Below are 7,243 nucleotides of genomic sequence, written 5' to 3' on the forward strand. Positions count from 1 at the left end.
CCTAATAGTACCAACAACATGTTATCTCTCCTAATGGTACCAACACCATGTTATCTCTCCTAATGGTACCAACAACATGTTCTCTCCTAATGGTACCAACACCATGTTATCTCTCCTAATGGTACCAACACCATGTTATCTCTCCTAATGGTACCAATAACACCATGTTATCTCTCCTAATGGTACCAACACCATGTTATCTCTCCTAATGGTACCAACAACATGTTATCTCTCCTAATGGTATTTGTTACATAAATATTTATGTAACAGATAAGGGAAGGCTCGAAGACCAATTTGTTGGAAATATATTTAAGATAAAACCAATTTGTTGCATAAAAAATGCAGAAGGGACAATTAATGATTTACTAATGATATAAAGGACTGTATAATACTGAAACTATAAAAATACTTTTAAGAAAGTAATCAAAGAGTACAAATAAATACTCAGCACCACAACTCTAGGCAGAGAGCCTCTAACATTGGTAATAAATGGTTATTAAACCATTCAGATGACAAAGTTAACAATTAGCTTTAACAGGATTACTTTTAAGAGAAAGATCAACATCCAAATGTTAATCTGAGCAGGAAATACTCTTTTAGAAAAATACCTTAAGTACCCAATAAGAAAAATGATACCACCAGAAAGAAGTGAGTCCAGTCAAGAGCAGATATGGTTTTGTCGGTTAATTTTCCAGTTCAGAGAGACAGGACAGATACCCACATACAGCCAAATTACAAAATCTCTCTCCCTGTGCCACAAAATGCACAGGGTTGTCTCTGCCTGACACATCATGTCCCAGGCATTAATACTGTAGATCACGTCAGTTGTTGATAAACGTTCAGTGGCTGAATAGATAGTTCATTTCCGCAATATGCCACGCTGGCGCTGGTTGTCGAGCGCTCATTGGACCAGCACATGGATGATGAGACTGGTATCATGACATCTTCCTTGGTTCCGTCATTGAGGGCCATAGACCGGGAAAGCACAGAGGCTGGCGTTGCTATGGCAACCTGAAGATAACATTCTTTCCCTGCTAGCTGTAAACTTTCGACAGAGAGAAATACTCCTATCTACTTTCTCACTAGGCACCAAGGTCAAATACATGCAGTCTCATATCAAAATAGACCTCTCAGTATGCGAGTTAACTTGACTGTGGAAAGTCTAATAGAGACAGTGAATCTGAACTTGGCGTCAGGCAACCCATAATATAAGTATGATAAAATAATAAAGGATAATATAGGTCTGAGATGATTAGGCATGTGGATGGTGACATGACATAAATAGGATAAGGAGAACAACCCGGAGTAAACAGGCAGTAGGCTATGAGTAAAATGATGATAAAAGGGCAAGATGACAAAATATGACCTATAAGGAACACGGTCTGGGCAGAAATTAGATGTAAACTCAGTGGCACACAGGGCATGAAGATACAAAGTTATTGGGAACATGGAAACTACCATCCACCAAAATAACAGATCTACAATAACTCAAAATTATCCATCAACCAACACCATGTTATCTCTCCTAATGGTACCAACATCATGTTATCTCTCCTAATGGTACCAACACCATGTTATCTCTCCTAATGGTACCAATAACACCATGTTATCTCTCCTAATGGTACCAACACCATGTTATCTCTCCTAATGGTACCAACATCATGTTGAGAGAGAGAGAGAGAGAGAGAGAGAGAGAGAGAGAGAGAGAGAGAGAGAGAGAGAGAGAGAGAGAGAGAGAGAGATAGAGATAGAGATAGAGATAGATAGATAGATATAGAGAGAGAGGTAGATAGATAGATAGATAGATAGATAGATAGATAGATAGATAGATAGATAGATAGATAGATAGATAGATAGATAGATAGATAGATAGATAGATAGATAGATAGATAGATAGATAGATAGAGAGATAGATAGATAGATAGAGAGAGAGAGAGAGAGAGAGAGAGACTTATGTTGTTTTTTTTAAATTCAGTGTTATCTTGTTTTATTGAAATAACGTTTGTCAATGTACAAGAATCTAACCAAAATTATGTTAATATTTTATTTGAAATTTGTTTAATCTGGCCAAAATTACATCACTGGGTAAATTTGTGGTAGACTTGCATATTATGCTCTGATTGCTCTCTAGCAGCGAGATAATTTTCGTCAACCTTTTGTCACTGACGAAAATAATACTAAAAACTGATTTTATATTTAGTTGACTAAAACCAGACATGGGGCCCTATTAAGCAAGACGAAAAACCCATGCGGTAATACAGATTTCGCCCTCGCTCTGCGCCTTTTCGTATTATGGAAGCCGTGGTGAGCGCTCACTCATATGGAATACCACGTTCCTGCATAATTTAGCATTGGGGGAGTGTCCATATGTTAATTATTTTCGCTTTGCGCTAATTTGCTATTAAGCCCCTTGACCTAAAAACACTCAGCGCATACCGATTCCGCCTGGGTCTGACCACGTCTTAAAAGCAAAAAGCACTGTTTGATTTTACACTTGAGCGGCTCTGGAGTGCTGCTGGAGTGTTGCCATGTCTGTTTTCTTTTTCTGCAAAGTTGCTTGTAAATATTGGTAGTTGTGGTTGCTTTTCTTGTTTCTAAAGTGCTTATTTGGGCTTTCCTCCTAATGTTGTTTAAACCAGTGATCCTCACACAGCGACATTCCCATGTCAAGGACCCCCAGATGAATGCATTTGCCCAACTAAGCCAGTGACCCCCATGACAGATTTGTGTTTTTAAATGTTTCAATAACATTTTTCAAAAATATTCTTATTTTTTTCAAAGATTACTTTTGAAAATAGCAGATCTACCAGCTCACAATGCATCACATTCATTCATTAAAACAATGAACTCTGACTGCAGGGGGATATATATTTATAATGATCATTATAACAATGTGCAAGAAAATATGTAAAAAGAAGGAAGAACTTTATTCATTATTTATTTGTGGACAATCAAAATATGCTGGAAATTTTTATGTGGTGTCATTAAAAGGAATCTTGATATGGCAGACTCACTATCTAGAAAATAAAAACATGGCACTTCATTTAAAATAGGTTGCAGACCCCTGTTATATGCGATTCTTTAGGGAGTATGTTTATAGACCTATTTACTTGTTTCTATGAGACATGGCAACAGCAGGAGACGAGCTTTCTGGCTCAAACGTTCAAACGTTTAGATTGTAAAGGGTCATATATCGCTCATTTCTCAACCTTTAAAAAAAAAAAAAACATCTCCATAATCACTGGGAAGTTAGCTTTCATATGCTGTATCACACCCGACTCAATTCTTCTTCAATAAAATGCTACGAGCGAAGACCATTACATTGGGGCCGCAGCAATACGCATGGCGCACGTATGACATTTCAACTCATTCCTTCGTCGTGACTCGAATGAAATAAAATAAAATAAACGTTATTTTACTGGTGTTTTTCAATAGAAACAAATAAAGAGCGTGTGTGCAACAGTCAGTGCATATACGTGCATGCACTATAGGCTATATTTCCTCCTTGTCGGGATGGTGAGCTGAGCTCTTCACAGCCCGTTTGTCTTTCATATTATTCTTGTAATATTTGATATTATAATAAACACTCATGGTTCTCTCATTTCTCAACCGTTTTTTAAAATGTAAAAATCCCCATATTCCTTAGGAATCTTGCTTTCATTCGCTGTATGGTACATGGTTCTATTTTTATCGAATTAAACAATATCAAACGAACTTGTATGTTCGGGGGTTAGACGATTCTGGGAACATTACGCATGGATTGCCAATTTGCCAGCCAATGCTGCGTATCTACTCGCAGTTCCATTCCGATCAGGTATAGGTAGGTGCCATTTCAAAGTCTTAGTTATTCATTTATGAATCAAATCAACTAGAATAAAGATTTTTACAGCTGTTTTTCATGCTTAGAACAGAAACAAATTAAGTGATGATGTGCGTATATCTCCCTCCCTTAGCATATGGCTGCGCCGCTGTAATGACTTTCCAATGAAAACTGCAAGTTACTTAACAAAATAGAGACATAGGCCTACAAGCTATGCACATCATGGCTGTGACAGCTTGTGGATCTGTTCTTTTGAGGCATAAAGGTGACAGCATGCAGTGCAATATGAATAATTAACCCAAATGTGACAAAGTCATGTCATGTCTATGGTGCCAGTCTGCAGAAATGTAATACCACTTGCCGAAAAGGGCGCATTCCATGAGGACATCAGCTGGTGTCGTAAAGAGAATAGTACGGACATGTTCATTGGGTAAGCCTCAAAACTCCCTGAAACACTCCCATGACTAATTCAAGGCCGTTTTGCTTACACCACGGGGTGTCGAAAGCGCTTCTTACCTGGCCCATAATTGTAATATGACATTGCACCCGCCCCCACGTCTTAAAAACTGTAAAATTATATGTAATTAGATTCCACTTGCTTAATAGGGCCCTAAAAGTGAAACTTTTCAGATAAAATATGAATAACCTGAATGGAATTGTATTCCATTTAGGTTTAGGGTCTGTATGCTGCTTTTTGATGATTAACACAAAGCTGTTGTCACACTTCCTTCTGGTTTATTAGGATTGGACTGGTGGAAAGTAAGTACATTTACAAGGTATACTATATGTACTTTACTTGAGTATTTCCAATTTCCATACTTTTACTATTATTTGAAAACTTTAGTTACTACAGTAGTTGCTTAATTCAGATTATTATTACAAACCATACATTAACCACTTAAGCCCCCTATAGATTTTGTCTATTTAAAAATAGCCGATGTACAAGTTATCACTATCACATTGTGAGCTTGTAGATCTGCTATTTTCAAAAGATTATTCATTTGAAAACTTTAAATGGGACATTCTGCACAATGAATACTTTTACTTTTGGTACTATATTTTGAAGCCACTACTTTTGTACTTTTAAGGTTGAATTCCAGACATTTACTTGTAACAGAGTTCTATATTGCACATAATTGCAGTATTGATATTTTTACTTCAATAAAAAATGTCCACCACTGGGATTGGAGGTTACAAACATGATACAGTAGGATTGTTATATTACAACAGTATGAACTTCACATCTAAATAGATTTTTGCTTGTTAAACGATACTGGATGGAAACCTACAGTATATCCTATGTTGTCATGTCTTACTGTTTAGGACTTTGACTTGGATCCCTCACAATATTTCTTCTATGTCACACCACTGTCTATTGAACCCATTGTATGAACAATACATGTTTTGCACCATTTGAAATCTTTGTGATTTTTACCTGTCCAACACTTCTGAAATGATAGACCATTATACAAAGTACCGTCCACCACTGCAGAGTCTAGCGATCCGAATCCATCGCATTGTTATTGTTGTTCATTTGTTGGTTATAATTGCGATAGTAATCATTCATTATTGCTATAGAGTATAACCATTACAATTTAGGCATTTAGCAGACACTCTCAATCCAGAGTGATTTACAGTAAGCAAGAACAGAAAACATGGTAATACATCAAATACATAAAAATAGTCATGAATCATACATACTGTAAGCTAAGAACCTAACAGTGGAATATCTAATAATATATATTATATATATTCTTTTTTTCAGTTTCTGAAACTGATAAAATAATAAAATAATAAAGTATTCAATCAATAATCCATTTTCTCACTCAACAACAAACCAAACCAAACATATTTGTGCATTTAAAGTTACAATTTCATGATTCATACCAAATTGGCCAAATTGACAAATATGTAAGAAAGAGGCAAACATTTGGCAAATAACCGATCTACAAGCTCACAACACCTTGCAGTGTGAGGTGTTGTGAGCTTGTAGTTTGGCTATTTTCACAATATTGAGTATGAGTCAAACTAAATGTAATGCCTACAGGCTGCTTATATTAAGGTTCCATTATTTGAACCTTAATATAAACTCTTGATGTACAATGAATCGTGTGGCCACAGTATGCATGTGTGTGTATTCAGTGGTGAGGTTGCTTATGGTGACTGTTCAGTATGTGATGACACCAGCACAGTGGTTCCCAAAGTGGGGTCTGGGGACCCCTAGGGGTCCTTGAGAGAGTTTCAGGGGGTCCCCAGCTAAATGATAGTTCGAAACCAAATGGACTGTAACTCTGAGAGTGTAAAAAATGGAACCAAATGGACCCCTAAGGGGTCCATTTGGTTCCATTTGTACACTCTGCAGAGTTAAATTAACATTGATTTTACAATATAAATTGGGATCCCAGAGATAGTTAAATGGGGGCAGAAAAAAAGAAGCGCTACGTGGGTCCTTTATATGTAGAGAGAACTGTAGACAGGTGCTCTTTGGAGAGGGTTTCATATAGCAAAGCACAAGAGTTCTTAAAAAGTTCTATACCTTGAGTCAATGTCACTGTGGAAGGAGATATAAGGTGGCGAACTTAAAAGAAGGTCCAAGGCAGCTCTGTCCAGTAGAAGTAGAAAAATCCGTTATTTCATTAATTAGTTAAATATTAAAAACAAGGGTTAAAAACACGACCAACGCGTTTCGGCCTGCATGGGCCTTCTTCAGGGTCAACTAAAGATGACTGTTTGACACGTCATTAAGTAGTGCCAGTAATCAGCATCTCATTAGATCACATGACTATACATCATCATTAGAATAATGCAGAAACGACACACCTATTACAACTATTACAGCTCATTAGCAAACTGAAGATGACGTACAAAAACCAGAGAATAATCAAATGTAAATACAGCATATAAATGGAGAAAACAAAAAAGGAAAAATAAAAGTATAAATGTTGGTATGTAGTAGGCCTACTATGTATGAGGATGGAGGAGAGGAATAGAGAGAAGTCACTGTAGTAAGAACGGAACTTTTACAAGAAGGGAGAGAAATCAACGTCATCATTTAGGCCGGGGAGTACTGTAGCTTTCAGAGTGACTATCCAAAATGTCTCTCTTTGGAGGAGTTGTTTTAGTCTGTCACCCCCTCTTACTGATTTGGGGATGGTCTCGATTACCATCATTTTTAGGTTGTTTGGATTTGTGTGTCCGGCTACTTTATAGTGTTCTGCCATTAAATGGGGGTCTGTAGACTAAAACATGTCTACAGACCCTTGAAATGAAAATGGTTGAAAATTACTGCTAGAGCCGTAAAAATGTTCTCTTATGGGCGTCCTTGGCATATATTTTCAAATAGGGCTAATGAGTATCATTTTGACATGAGTTTGATTGATTGATTGATTGATTGAAATATTTTTTCAGAAATTGCAGAATTAC

Source organism: Electrona antarctica (assembly GCF_951216825.1).
Source record: "Electrona antarctica genome assembly, chromosome: 12".
NCBI lineage: Eukaryota > Metazoa > Chordata > Actinopteri > Myctophiformes > Myctophidae > Electrona > Electrona antarctica.